General features: G+C 40.5%; 1 long non-coding RNA gene across 1 annotated transcript in view; it reads left to right on the top strand.

Annotated features, from left to right (window-relative positions):
* LOC121157742 overlaps positions 1 to 12,019 on the top strand; it is a 56,587-nt gene extending 44,568 nt beyond the window's left edge. The window contains exons 2-4 of the long non-coding RNA XR_005884100.1: positions 4,152 to 4,227; positions 5,248 to 5,430; positions 11,675 to 12,019. This is a non-coding gene — a long non-coding RNA (uncharacterized LOC121157742). The remainder of the gene's footprint in view (positions 1 to 4,151; positions 4,228 to 5,247; positions 5,431 to 11,674) is intronic.
* The last annotated feature ends 4,060 nt before the right edge of the window (positions 12,020 to 16,079 follow it).

Below are 16,079 nucleotides of genomic sequence, written 5' to 3'. Positions count from 1 at the left end.
GCCATTAGACCACCATACCCTCCTTTTCAGATTTGTGAACCCCCATGTGGTACTGCTTTTTTGGTCATCTGCAAGCATCAGCCATGTGAAAACTTTTTATTCCCAGCTGCCATAGTATTCTAATATTCTTCACTTTATATTATTCACTTTTTTCTTGAAGTTCTTTTTAAATATATCACTAGATTTTAGCTTCCTTTGGTCATCAATACACTTAAAACAATTTTACTAGATTAACGAGTCATTTATAGTCTTCTTATTTAAAATATTTTCTCTAGTTTACCTTTGAAATAACCTCTATGTTACATGCTGACCAATGCCAAAATGATTCTAGGATAAATTCCACTAAATTGATGTATCATTCCTAGATTTGGTAAAAACTAGCAGGAATCCAGAAGCAATAATTTCCCAAACGTTGACATTATCCCAGAGATCTACATGGAGCATTTGACTCAAAGACTCAGTCACATTTCACAGGACCTTCATGAATCTGTGATTGTAAACTCCTGTATCCCATCCTAAATGTTATACCCCATGTTCTAAAAAGTTGTTTCAAATAATACTCAAAATCAGAATTGAATTCACATTTTCCCTTGATTCCGTCTTAGAATAGTCCCCTAAGATTTGGCTTGACTGTGAATATCTGGAAACTCCCAGCCACAAGCCATAAAGCTCCTACGTGCCTAGAACTCTTGGCTGAGAAATACTGGGAAAGATTACAATGTATAGAATGATACTTTTTATTTGACACAGAATTGGCTGCACAAGAAAATTTGCAACGGATATGAAAGAGGAAAGTATCAATTAAGAAAGATTAGTTTCTTATTTACTAAAATAGGGCATGTGCCCCAAACTGGGCTGATTCATTCAGAAGGCAAACCAAGCTGTGCTACTCCCTGGAAGGAATCTACACTGATCAGCATTTCCCTTGCAGCTTAGGCCCTTCAGTCTTGCCACAGTATGCCCCCACCCCCAACCCTTGGTTGTTTCCTTCCTGCCTCTTCTCTTTGGCACATCTGCTTCATTTGTTCTCTCCTGACACTCTGACCTCTAGGTTGCTCCTGGAATGAGCTAAGGAAACCATCTGGCCCTGGGATTATCTGTTTGGTCTGCCTGGGTATTCTTCCCCTGGGACAGCAGTGGGGTGAACTCCGTTACCCCTACAAACACTTAACTCAAACATCACCCTCCCAGTGCAGACTCCTTGACTTAAAATTATAACTTGAACAATATTCTGTATGAAAAGTATGGGGAAAAAAACAAGCAAGGGACACAGTATTTTCTCTAACCACACTGTCCAGACAAACCATTTTCGGCTGCCACACCAAGTTTTCTCCATACCCTGCAATTCTCCAGGATACCCCAGCTGGGTATCCTATGGTTCAGTTCATTTCCAACCCTACCTGTTGTTTAGATGGGTCCTGAATTCCCATGGCTAGATTTAGCTTTCTAACCTGTCAGGCTTAAAAATGCTAATTACTATTACTTGCAGTAGATCCTGCTGAGGTTGGCACTGTGGCACAGTGGTTAGGCTGTTGCTATTGGAGTGTCTGCTTTGAGTTCTGTCTATCCCACTTCTGATCCAACTTCCTCCTGCTAATACTTGGCAGTGGTCCCAATACTTGGGTCTTTGCCAACCAGTGGGAGATTGGTTTGGATTCTGTGTTCCTAGTTTTAGGCTGGCCTACTCCTCTCTCATGTAGACGTTTCAAAAGATAGAAGACATCTTCTCTTGCTCTGTCTTTTTGTTCTTCCATCTTTCAAGCAAATACAAACAAATAGGCAAAAGTTTCCTCTTGAAAGACATAGCATTGATAGTCATTGAGTGAATACTTAGATATATGTAAAGATTATCATTGAATAGTCCTAATCAGCAGTTTATAAGGGTCAGGGAACTAGGCAGCCTTGGATATGATACTTCCAAACATTGTTTGGGAAATTACCAAATATAATGACATAGACTGATTGTTAATGACACTTATGTGCCCTAAAAGCTTCTGTAAGTGTCCTAAAGAAACCTGTATGTCCTAGAACTGTAGTGCTGATATTTTTGAATAGTAGATTCAGAACTATGTTTTGCAACTGATGAAGCTATAACTCTAGTAGAAACTCCAACCTTGTAATATGTATGCTGTTAAGTAGGGAAGCGACTGGGAAAGGATGGGATCCTATACATTCGGGAAGACACTTGCTTCAACTTGGGACATTGCGGAGAGTCGTCTTTGCCAGTGGAGGGAGCTTTCCCCAACCCCAGTGGTTGTGGCTGGCCTCTCTACTCCCAGTGGAATCAGCCTCTCTATTCACAATGATAGAAGATGTTTTACCTCCTCTGGGAATTAAAAATCAATTCAACACATTCAGGAGCCTTATACCTCAGTGAAATTTCTAGAGATCCAGTGGGCATGAGGCATATGAAGACAAGACATTTCTTCATGGGCTGAAGCTGCCTATCATGGACTTGAGTTATTTGATCCACAGAAATCATACAATACGGGGTGCACAGCAGCATCCATCATCAAAAGGAAAAGGAATATACATGAGCAAGTTCAAGCAGTTCCTGAAAACACAAATAACTGCTGTGAAGAAGCAGCCAGAAAGTCCATGTTTCCTCACCTATGACATTGCTTTCTCTGTCATTCAGTACTATGATTTCCTGGGGAGCTTTTATTGGTCAATTGACCAAGAAAGGAAAAACTCTTACCTGGTTGAGGATGGCTGTATCCCATATGCAGGTAACACTCCAAAACATACAGCTGCAGCACCACGCCCCTTCCTGCCTCCCTGGGACATCTCTGATGGTAACGTTCTCAGTCGACAGGACGTTGGACAATACACCTGATTGTACACTCTACTTTTAGGGCAACTTGGTCAGTTGCATGATAATTTAACAATCCATAGGCTACATTCAGTGTTTGACTGGATGATCAGGGATCTGAAAAGAACTTGATTAGAAAATTGGCTGCAAAACTAATTGAGGAAGAGACATGTAGACAGATTTCTTATGGTGAAAATGTGAATATATTTGTGTCTCATGTGAATGCCCACCAAAGTGTGATCCAAGCAGAGGAGGACTTTAACAATCAGGTGAATATGATGACTCACTCCACAGATGCAACCCAACTTCTTTCTTCAGTCAACCATATCATCACCCAATAGGCTCAGGTACAACAAGGACATCATAATAGAGGTGAAGGTTACGCACGGGTTCATCAACAAGGATTTCCAGTCACCAATAGCAACCTGGCTACAGACACTTCTGAGAGCCCCATTTGCCAATACAGTGACCCAAACTGGCCCCTCAATATGACACCATTCCCTAGTGTGATCAGCCAGGTGTGTGGTAGCAGGTGGATTGCACTGGGCTGTATTGGTTGTGGAAGACAGCATTTTTCTCTTATTGCTAAATAGCATGGATGTACATAGATATGCTTCCTCCATACCTGATGCTAAGAAAACTACACTCTGAGCTTGTGAAACATTTCATCCACCATCGTTGGGCCGTCCTTGACTGCTTTCCCAGGCCACAAGCAGGGAGCTGGATGGGAGTGGAGCTGCCGGGACTAGAACCGGTGCCCATATGAGCTTCTGGCACGTTCAAGGTGAGGATTTTAGCCTCTAGTCCACCTCGCCAGACCCCTCTAAGATGGACTATTTAGCAAGTAGACCTTGGAAGGCTTTCTTCATCCTCGGAGCAATGAAATCAACAGCAACTCAGAACTATTGAAACCACTTAAGCATATCTTCAGACCATACTTCACATGGGGGACACTGGGATGAGATTGGGGGCCGTCCCCCATTCCTGGGTACTGATGCAGTTGGGCTGCTAAGAGCAATCCTTGCCCCTTCTCTCCAACTTTCCCCAGATACAGGAAGAAGAAAGACTGGGGGCAGTTGTCTCATCCACTTTCCCCCATTGCTTGACCCTCCCCAACTTAACTGATTGTCTGCATGGCCATGAATCCCTCTCAACTGTATAAACATCAGAAAAAATAATTATTTCTGAATTATTTCTGAATAGTTTTTCACTATATTGGAATGAAATTTTATTATTAACATATTATTATATATTATATGAGAATATAGTTTATTACATATTATTATAATAATTATAATATATAAATATGTTCATTATTTCCGTTCTCTCTCTATCTTAGTGGTTAAGAACATGAACTCTGGAGCCAGAAAACTTGGATCCAAACCAAGCATTGCAACTAAGACTTGTGACTTTAGGTGAGCGTTTTCCTCTCTTTTTGTCTTGTCTTCCTCACAGCACTGTAGTGTGTGTGCTACTACCCTGCAGAGAGATGCCCTTGTGGAGTAGGCACTTGGGCAATTTTTCTCACACTGCTTTGAAGAAAAGTCAACAGATAGGCACTTGTGGAGTGAGCCAACAGATGGAGGATTTGCTTTCTCTCTCTCTCTCTTTTTTTTTTTTTATCTCTCCTCTTTCTCTGTTTCTTTGCCTCTCAAATAAATAAATGAGTATAAATCAATAAATAAGGTTTTTAAAGATTCTATGAAATAGATGAACCCAAACTTCAGAATTAATAATTACACTGCGCAATTGGGCACAATATATTTTAAGACTCTTTGATGGCTCATATGATCAACAATGGCCATACTTTGATAAACTAGTAGCTAATAGGTTTATTGTGTCCAACAGATTGTCACTGTCAATTTTTTGCTTTATAACTCTTTCATCTAAAGTAGTAGACTTTTCTGTTGTGATTTACCCATGTCCTTTTTTTCTGTCAGTTTTATTTCTCACATTTCAAAGGAAGCATACCGCATTTACTAACAAAGGACTATGAATTGTGATATCCTAACTCATGGGGGAAATGTGAAACAAACTCAACAGTCAGGGATGCCACTGAATTAACAGAGTGGAACCAGAAACCCTGAAACACACCCAGGAGCCACAAAGGCCTCAGCACACTCCCCCAAAGGACCTCGATTAAGATACATTAGAATCCTGAACACAACTGATAGGAGTGAGCCGAGTCACCTTAGAACAGCTGGAACCTTTCACCTCTTAGTAGGACGCAACCCAAGATGACCAGTTTTCCTTTATTCCATGTAGAGATTCTACATGCTTGGAATTCAGCAACAAGGCTTAGCTAGGATAAACTAGACATTGTGGATCATGTCCAAGTAATTACAGATGGAGATACTTTTTTTGTTTTGTTTTTTCTTTTGAAGATCGTATACAAGTACAATTGGAAACATGCATTCTTTGTGCTTGTTCTACAGAATTGAATTCTGAAACTAGAAAAGAGTTCAAATTGATGACATTTTTACCTACTTCATTTGCCAGATTTTTATCAAGGAATTCTATGTCCTCAGCACAATTTGGGCATTTAAAACCAGCAGTGGAATAAGAATGATTGACTCTGTTCTCCAACAGTGTGTATTTTAATAGAGAGACAAAAACAGGTGAGTGGAAATGTCTGCTATACCAGGTGGTGGCATGAAGGAGAGACAAAGTGAATGTCTCAATTGGTATGCTGCATTTTAAATAGAGTGCACAGGAAAAACTCACCAAGCAGGCAACATTCAGCAAAGCCCTGAAGGTAGTGATGGCCTGCCAAGGGAAGCCCATTGCAGATGATGGAACCAAGAGAAGCAAAAAGGCTCTGTGGTGGGACATGTGTGGCATGTGTGAGGACCAGTGGAAAAGGTCACTGTGGCTGGAGAGAGTGAGCAGGGCAGGACGAGCAAGCTACAGAATCAGGAAAAGGCACATCAGAAAAAGAAATCATCCAGGAGCCTTGGCTACTGCAAGGACCTGGGTATTGACCCTGGCAAATGGGAAACTGTTGGGCAGTGTTGAGAAGGGCAGCATGATCTCACGTCCTGAAAGGATCTGTATGGTCACTGCTAAAAGGCTGTGTCTGTAATCCAAGGAAGATGATATCAGGGGCAGTATCAAGAAGCATGTAAAATCTGGATACTTTTAGTATAAACTCCGCAAGATTTTCAGATATATGTGAGAGAATCTATAAGAACAAGAGATTAATCACAAATGACCCTAAGGTGTTTGATCAGAATGATGAAGAAAGGTTGAAGTTACCACTTAGTGAGTTAGAGAATGTGTTGGGGGGGAAAAATAGGCTTAGAGCAGTGGAAATTACACATTCAATAATGACTATACTAAATATGAAATCCTTGTTCTTTGCATAGCTAAGCAGTGACAGGGATCAACAATTTGCTTGAACATTCTTCTCTTCTATAGATTCCCTGCACCCAATTGCTTTTTCAATAGTCACACTTGAATTGCTGCTTGGACTAAACTTGACTATGAACTTCTGCAAGAAGTCCAGAGCCTCAACGTTACTGTTAGAAATAGTAAACAAGTAACAACAGGTATATCACCTAGGTCCTCCTGATATCTATAACGAGCCCCAAAACAGAGAAAACTCTGTACTTAGTGTGACAGGTCACTCAAGAGCAACACATAGCAGGTGTCACTATTGGTAACTCTGAAATAGGCATTGGTTTCAGAGTCTGCACACTTTGGTTTAAAGTATAGACTGAAACAAGGAAAAGCATTTCTGTAACCAGGTATTTATTTCTACACAAAACTATTTTGAAAGGCTTGAACCCAGATTACAATTGTCTTCTGTTAGTCATGGCAGTATTACCAAGAATTGAAGCATAAGTGAAAAAAAAAATGAAAGAAAGCAAGAAAGAAAAAGAAGCATAGGCATATATTTGGAGCAATAGACTAATGGAAGTGAAGAAATTTCAGGCAATACAAAATGCACAGTAGAGATTAAAAACCCAGATGGCTGATGGAGAAAAGGTGGGTAATGTCAATAGTTAACTCTGGGCCAACACACACACAGTAACAAGAAGTGGTAGGGTTGGCCGTGTCCTGTAGGACCCGGCTGGCGTATGACTGGGTGGGGGTGCAAAGTGATGGGAAGTGTTGTATGACTGTCAAATAGGACTGTGAGGGAACACAGTAGAGTTATATTTTTGCCTTATTTCCAGAAAAGTCAGAAATCTGGATATTTACATAAAATCTCCTGAGTTTTAAATGTTGGCATTTAGTTCACATTTTCAAAAAGCCGTGGGCACACCAAACAAAATCAATCTGTAGGCTGCTTTTGGTCTATAATTTCTAATTGTGTAACTGCTAACTTTGCCATTTAGATGCCCACACTTTTAAATTATTGACTGAACGTAGCCATTAACCCCTACTCTAGTAGGACAATTCCTTCTGTTACACGAGAAAAAAAAAATCTTTTATTTTTTAAATATAGGACCTGAAAATTCTGTGTGAATATGAGGTCCTAATATTCTTACACACACACAAGTGAAATGATGATAGAAATCTGAATAGTTAGTGGTATGATAGCTAGTGTCTAAATCCTCACCTTGTATGTACCAGATCCTTTATCGGCATTGGCTCGTGTCCCAGATGCCCCACTTCCCTTCCAGCTCCCTTCTTGTGGCCTGAGAAAGCAGCAGAGGATGGTCTAAAGCCTTTAGACCCTGTACCTGTGTAGGAGACATGGAAGAAACTCCTGGTTCCTGGCTCCTGGCTTCAGATCAGTTCAGCTTTGGCCATTGTGGCCACTTAGGAGTGGACCAGCAGCCGGAAGATCTTTCTCTTTGTCTCTTCTTCACTCTGTAAATCTGACTTTTCAATAAAATAAATAACTAGATAAATCTTTAAGAAAGATTATGATAGGCCAAAGCTAATTTCTCAGCCTTAGGGGATTTATCAAAACAAATTTATTAATTTTGGTTACTATTCTTATGTGAATCTCCAATAAAAGTGGTGTCTGCACTGAATAAAGAGGATGTTGAGTAAGGTAGAATTGGACTCTGCTGCTTCCAAAGTACATAGGCATTTAATGAAAGGATCCTGCAGTATTTCTGTGAAGAATTTTGGGTTTCAGAAATCATGCAGGCTCATGAAAAAAGGAGAAAGTGCTTCTCACCAGAATGAACAAGTGGAAGGATTTTCATTTGACTAAAGGTGTGCATCAGCGTCTTCCCTAGCCATTAGTTTCTCCATGAGTCTGTCTAGAAATGTTCACTAAAAAGCAGTAATCACTCAAGAAGGGACAGATATGGTGGAACTCAATTCTAATGGACTAAGGGAGCCCGTTAGCCATGCTCTAGGCTCAATAATTTTAAGTGGTTTTGCAAAGATTCTGTCTCACAGGGAACTTTCCAATGAGCATCTTCCCTGCATGAAGGTTTCATTTGCACATGTGCTTATGGTTTTAGGGGAAGTAGGAGTCTTACTTTTTCTCTCTTTCTATAACTGAGAGAATAGATATTCTCAAGTGGGTATCTGTCTTAAAACTCTTCTTGGCCAATATGTTAATTGGAAGAGTAACATTCTTTCATAGTAAGGGCAAGTTGCTGAATGAGGAACACCATAGAGTAATGGCAAAAACTCCTTAAGTTTGGAAAGGAGGTGAACTGGGTGTTAATTTTGTCTAAGCAGATGGAGCCTTCCAACCATTTTTGTATAAACTCAGAAGGCAGGTGAATGCATTGTGGGATTTGCTGTCCATGCCTGAATGATTGATGGCCTGGTTGATGACAGGGATTGGTTTTAAATGTCTTTTTGTGCTTTTTTTTTAATACCAGGAAGGTTAGGCACATATCTCAGATGGATTCTATACTGGTTTAAATAAATGCAATGTCTTTAGGTGAACTCATGACTTCCATGTCAGACTTCTGTGTATATTATAATTAGATATTTCAGATTAATTTATACTCTATAACATTGAAAGGATCACACATGCATTTCTTGTCAACATTATTCAACAAATCTCTGCATTTTTTAAAAAGTCCATGCCATTAAATCTATGGATTAAATGCCATGAAGTGCCCCTAGATGGCATTTTAAATAGAACTAAAATATGCTACTTATAAGCATCCAATTGATTATTTGAAACATTTTCATGAAAACATGCTTAAAATTTCTGTACTTTTGCTTATTTCTTAAATCAGGGAAAGTGAAAAGAGCAAAACCAAACTATTTTGTAATCATTACAAAAGGTCATTTGCTGCATATGGCATTGTGTTGACACTTTAAGGTTGCTAAAATGTCTAGGACTTTTGGCTTCAGTGTTCTGTGACAAACAACCAGAGCTGTTAACTTGACTTTGAGATCCTTTGCTTGCTTCTATTAAGTGCTATGTCTATTTCCCTTGAATTATAAGTGAGTTTCTTCCTAGCAACCTACCATGTTTCAATTCACTATTTCCAATAAGCAATGGTCAGGAAAATGAGATTTCAGATTTTACTAGAAGGGCTTTATCAAACCCTGATAACACAGACTTGGCATTTTCTATGTGCTGGATTTTGTCCTATACATTTTAAATAATTTTATTTAATTCTAATCTAAGTTCTTTGATGAAGATATTATTTTATGGTTGAAGAAACTTAGATTCAGAAAGTTTGAGAAATTTGTCAGGGTCAAACTATCAGTACAAGCAGAACCACTAGTTGTACCGGCTACCATTTATACAGGACACCATTTGGTGCAGGTCATCCAACCTTGCTATGGTGCTATGGATTGTTTTTGAGCAAAAGAATGGTGATGTTTCTTTTTAAAAATTTATTTTTATTGGAATGGCAAAATTACAGAGAGAAGGACAGAGATAAAGATCTCCCATCAGCTGGTTAACTCCCCAAATGAGTGCAACAGCTGGAACCAAGAGTATCTTTGGGGTGTCCCATGTGGGTGCAAGGTCTCAAGGACTTGGGCCATTCTCTGCTGCTTTCCCAGGCTATAAGCAGATAGCTGGGTGAGAAGTGGCTCAGCTAGGACATGAACCAATACCTATATGGGATGCCAGTGCTTGCAGGTGAAAGATTAGCCAAATGAGTCATCACACTGGCCCAGAGGACAATGATTCATAACAAAATGCATGGATTGCAATGCATTTTCTGACAGTGGTTATGCTTACCTAAAAGCCTTTACAAAATTCCCTTCTGGTCTTCAGTTGGATACCATATCGTTGATACGGTCATGTGAACAACCTCTGAAAATGTCAGACCTATGGTATTTTGCATGTAAGAAATGCATTTACATCTTTTGGCTTAGTCTTTTCGGAAGATTAATTTTGAAAGTTAAGTGTGGTTTTGTTGTCATATCACCCAGCCATGACAAAACAAAATTTTGTCTAGATCTTTTAAGGAGTTTAGAAAGTCATAAGTTGCTTGAAAAGAAATGAGAAAACAATTTAGAATTTAAATAGATGAACAATTTTCATTAACTTTACCCTACTCCCATTTATAGATATTCCCAAATGCTTACAGAAACATTTAATATCTAGGTAAAAAATATGTATGGAGATCAATGGAGGAAAAAGTGAGGTTGAAAAACTTGGCTCAAAGGAAAACTAAGTGGTGATTTACTCTTCAATTCAGCAGGTTGAGAACTTGGGGCGGGGGGTGGAGTGGGGAACTGACATAGGGCAAGAAGTCACAGGCTTGAAGTTGAAAATCCCTGTTAAAATTTTGTCCCCATGCTGCTGCTGCTGGACTGCGGGTGCCAACTAGCCATGTGTGTGCTTCGTGGTGTCCTTGGCACCCTGCAAGTGCTTGCAAGGTTTTCAACTGTCAATGTCCTGTGACTTAAGACATAGGCAAACCCTTTAGACTTCCTTCCTTCCTTCCTTCCTTCCTTCCTTCCTTCCTTCTTTCCTTCCTTTCTTCCTCTCTTTCCTTTCTTTCTCTCTTTCTCTTTCTTCCTTTCTTCCTTTCTTTCTTTCTTTCTTTCTTTCTTTCTTTCTTTCTTTCTTTCTTTCTTTCTTTCTTTCTTTCTTTCTTTCTTTCTTTCTTTCTTTCTTTCTTTCCTTCCTTCCTTCCTTCCTTTCCTTCCTTCCTTCCTTCCTTCCTTCCTTCCTTCCTTCCTTCCTTCTTTCTTTCTCTCTCTCTCTCTTTCTTTCTTTCTTTCTTTCTTTCTTTCTTTCTTTCTTTCTTTCTTTCTTTCTTTCTTTCTTTCTTTCTTTCTTTCTTTCTTTCTTTCTTTCTCTTTCACTGCCAGTTAGCTTGTGAAGTTCCATTTACTTATAAAAGAAATAAACAAAAAGAAAGTTTCTTTTTGTGTTAAAAAGTAACAGAATATTATTTCATTCTTGCTGAATAACTGGGTTATGGATGCTAGTCATCGAATTGGATTTTCAACGCATGCATAACAGCTTCAGATAAAGGGGCATGTTTATCCAAACATTTCATGTTCACGTCTCAAATTTTCAGGGAAAAAAAACTCACAGAGGCTTTGGTGCAGATGCTCTGATGCTTCTCTCAAAGATCTGGAGTATGCAGTCATATCTAGATCCTGGGTGATTGTTCTCAGATTATTAGTAAATATTCCCAATTACAAACATGAAGGTTTGACCAAATTACGTAGAGAAGTGTAATTTTAGTCCAATTTACATACCTGATAGAACATTGCTTTGTATAAATCCTCTAGATCTTCATTTTCATACCGATGACATCTTAGCAGCTCAGTAGATACAGAAGGAGTTCTTTCTGTTCAAGAGATAGGCTCATAAGGAAGGCACAGGTGGGGCCTAGCTGGGAAGCAGTACCATGGAAACAGGCTTGCAGTTAAAGGGGAAGAGACCCTGGCTCTGTGTGGATTGAGCCTGCTGAGCCCAGACTGCGAATGGAAGAGCTCTTCTCTCTTTTCACTCCTCAGCTATTGAGACAGGGATGCAGAAGAACCACCTGAGCTGCTGAAGGTACCACTGTGAAATTCAATGAAAATATGTGGCCAGAGAATCGAAGGTAGGAGCCTACCCAGCCTCCTGTGCTAGATGGAAGTGTAAGTTTTGACAGCAGATTTCCTTGAACCTGCCCCTACTTATTGCCAATTACTTGCAAGTGACATAGCTATCGAAAATCTGTATAACCTTGTCTTGGAAGTCAGGATAAACAAACAGCTGTGCTGTAGCGAGGCCTCTAGGAAGGTGGTTCATGCAAAAGACAGAACCGAGTCCAACATAGAGCTCAAGAGCAGAGCGACAGAAAAAAGTTTTTCCTCCTCTATGTACATTTATTATGTGAAATGTTTAGTAGCTTCATCATTCCTTGGGGATGAGACAAGGGGGAAAGAATTGTAAGCATTAGTATGGGAGAGGAGAGAAGGGAAGTAAAAATTACGCAGTGAGGGAGGACACAAAGACAAAGGAGCAGAAAGAAGCCTTAGCTAAGGAGGTTCCAGGCACAGCAATGTCCAATAATACAGTACTTTGACTCCAAGTGGAATGGCTTTCTGGGATGTGTTTCCTCACATGTGGCCTCACCTCATTACACATTATCATGAATCCCTTCTTATGGAAATGCCTATGAGATTTCTCCAAAATTCTCTTATTCTTGCAGCAACTTGTTGTCCTTTCTTCTTACCAATATCTCCACCGTGATTTATTTATCTTATCTTGTTTCCTTAAAGCATCTTTTTTTTTTTTCCCCCTAGACTGCCAGTTACTTTATTTTTGTACCTCCCAGGTCATAAGAAAACTATTTTTGCTTCCTTCGTCCAAAAAGCAATTCTCTCGTCACTGCCTGATGAACAAGTTCCCTCCTAATCTCTTTGGATCTGTGTCCATTACTTCTTGGCTGATTTTTCATTATTTATACCAGTTGGCAATGTGGACCAAGGGCCATTCAACTACATGTGTCCTCAGTACAAATGTTTGCTTTCCAAGTCTCTAGATTTTCTGTTTCCAAATCTTCATTTAGTGAACATTTCTGTATGAACAATTGATCTGTCCACAAGTATCTTTTCAGAGAAAATTAACACACAGGATTTATTGTCTGCAGTGATATCCAGAGTGGCTTTTGGAAATTACAGTGTAAAAATTAAATTGGTATTATTTAACAATTACCCATGTTATCCAATCACAAAAATAAATGATTTTACTTGCTTTTGCTCAGCTAACTGTAGACAAAGGACTTTTTGGATAGTTCATCTATTGATAATTTGTACTATTTACATGAACCAATCCACTGAGCCCATTTAGACTTCTACAGAGTGGCCTAGGATGTCCTGACCATGTTGCTTGAACATTTACTTGCACTGCCATGGATAACTGCTTTTGTCCATTCACTTTAGACAGAAGGGGAAAAATTTACTAAAACAAATAGGAAGTAACTAGAATGTGTTCTAACTCTTTGTGGATCTGACTAAAGCTAGAATCAAATCATTCTTGGAGCCATACAAATTTTTCTTACAAATTTCCAACACATCAAGCTTGTCTACTCAATGGCGTTGACTTTTAGGAGTACTTGTAGGACATTTTATAAGAATTTGATTTGCAAAACAGTCAGTAGGCTTTAGTGGTTTGGGTTCTAATGGCAATCCTAGCGATGGCTCAGGTATTTTCATCTCAGTAACCTCATCTCGGAAGGAAGCTTTGGCTAACAGATCACTGAGGATAAAGTACATGGCCATACAAATAGCAGAGGCTTCACTAAAGAGCCTGTTTTGCTATATGAGTGTTATTAACGGTAACAGTGTGATAAAGATACCTCCTGCTGGAAATAACTATGGCAAAGGCTCAACAGCCACACTATTAGCTTTATATTTTCTGACTGTGTGACATGAGGCAGGTTGGTTAACCTCGCTGTGCCTTAGCATCCCCATTTTTAAAATAGGATGAATTTTAGATTTTTAGGTAAGAGATACTCAATTGGGTGAAGTCTATTTAAATGTTTCCAAACCTGAAAACTCTAAGATCCAAAAAATACTTCTGGACCCAAGCCTGTTGGATACTCAGCCTGTACCTAATTTTCTCCACCCAGTGTTGGCAAATCCCCATCTATAAACCACTGGGAAAGGATGTGATAAAGTGTTTTTGGAGTCCTGACTTTCTTGATGATATGTCATTCTCAATGACCATTTAATGAACTTTAAGGCATCTTGAGAAGCAGCTTGAAGAAATGTGTATGCTTCTGAAACCTAAGGCAGCAAGAGACCTGCTTGGCCTTTCTATGATTTTGACCTTGGGCCATTCTCCTGGACTCTAGAGGAAGCATGAAAACGAGCAGCGCCTTTCCTGCCTCCTCTGGCACTAGCCTTGATTGCTCCTAGAAACCACCTCTGTCTACACTGTGCCAGCAGTTTCTGTAACCCTCTGCAGTCTAATCCGTGCATATTTCTGGCCTCCCACTTTCCCCAGGCCAACTCCCTCTTCAGTGTACTCTTGCCTCTGTCCATACCACTCAGTGTCTCCCTCCTGCTTTCCCTCTAGCTCATGACCTTCATGCTCTGTACCCTGCTCCCTGTCACCTAGCATTCTATCCTTTGACAGTGCATATCCTCTGCTCTGGGGCCACCTCCCCTTCTGCAGGGATAATTGCCACTTCTCTGTGTATATGGCATCCAACACAGGTCATTGCAGAGTATCTGTTGGTAGCCCCATGTAATTTCAAGGCTGATCTGGGAGCTGGGTTTGCTGTAGTTCCCTAGCATTGTAAGAGAGGATCCTATGGCACATTGCTAGCTCAGTAGAACACATGAAACCCTGTATTTGAAGTATGGATTGTACCCAATTCCTTATTGCCTTTTGCACCATCATAAAGCTGGGAAATTATAAGACAATCCATCCTAAAGCAGGGACTATCTGCTTATGTTACCCTTGGCAATTGGGATGTGCCAGAGAAAACATGGCATGATAAGAATTTAATTAAAGGCCTATGGATAACAGACTCTCAATAACAGAAACCCTTACCATCTCTAGGCACAGGGACTGGGTGAGGGTGCCAACAATTTCTGTAGCACAGGGTTACTCAATAGGAGCTGAGAGCTGCAAGCAAGAGGCTAGCCAATGAATGGCAGGTGACTTTCCAGGGACACAAATGGCCTGAGCTCATTGTGCTTGGGCTTTTGGTGTCTTGCCAGTACCTGCCATTGGCTAAATCTAGCAGGAAGCTAGCAGAAAAGGGCTCATTGATGCTGTCTATAAATCCTCCTGTGACACGGGGCAGAGTGAATGAAACCAGGGAGTAGACCCAAGGGTCCAAAGACAAGTGCTCCATGTTTTGAACTAGTCCTTGCATATGGCTTTGTTCCCAAGCTACACTGAAAGCCCCCTAAGAATCAAGACTGTGGCTTGTTGTTAGTTTTGATCTTTCACAGGGTTTAGCGCAATGTGTATTCAATTATATTACAGATTATGAGAAAAGAGTCATGTGTAATCCTCCATGTTGACTTTGCTGTCTCGTTATGTATCTAACTCTCAGTTTCTCAATACACTCACTACAAGCTGCAAATTTCTCAGCATGGCCTGGCATCTGGTGTCTTTGATTTCCTTTGCATGGTAACCCCTCTTGCTTATACCATGGAGCAACCCCATGTCCTAGTCCGTTCTGGTTGCTACAGTAAAATACTATAAATTGAGGACTTATCAAGAACAGACGTTGTGTTTTCATGATTCTGGTAGTGGGACATCTCAGATTACTGACTGGGGTTGGCACTGGCCCAGGTCAAAGCCCAGAGCCTGGCACACCTCCTGAGCCACCCAGGTGGATGGCAGGTGCTCAAGCACTGAGGTCATGATCTGCTGCCTTCCCAGAAGCCTCGTCAGGGAGCTGGATGGGAAACAGAACGACTGAGACTTGCAACTGCACTTGGATGCTTAACGTACTGAGCCACAACAACGGCATCACGACTTCACTTCGGATTCCAGCTTCCGATGAATGTCTATCCTGGGTGACAGCAGAGTGATGGCTCAAGTGGTAGCAGACCTGGACCGAGTTCCAGATTCCTGGCCTCAGTCTGGACCAGCGCTGGCTGTTGTGGGCCTTTTGGAAGTGAATCAGCAGGTGCGACAGGATCTCCCACTTGTCTGTGTCTCTGTTTCTCTGTCTCTCTGCCTGTTGAATACATGAAAGGGGAAGGAGGGAAACAGTATGGAATCCCATGATGGCACAAAGTAGTTCACAGAAAGCTGGAATCAGACTGGGAGTCAGAAATGGATTCAGGTTTGCCCTCCACTACTCAATGGTACTTTCTTTCAGTTAATTTTGAACACTATAAATGTGTCCTCCAGTGGATTTGGAAGTGTTATGCTCTGGAATATACATTGGGGGATATTTCTTGG

The sequence above is a fragment of the Ochotona curzoniae genome, unplaced genomic scaffold (assembly GCF_017591425.1).
Source record: "Ochotona curzoniae isolate NIBS_2020 unplaced genomic scaffold, NIBS_Ocur_1.0 contig_1014, whole genome shotgun sequence".
Taxonomy (NCBI): Eukaryota; Metazoa; Chordata; class Mammalia; order Lagomorpha; family Ochotonidae; genus Ochotona; species Ochotona curzoniae.
The sequence above is the reverse complement of the archived record's forward strand: the minus strand, read 5'-3'. Positions and strand labels throughout refer to the sequence as shown.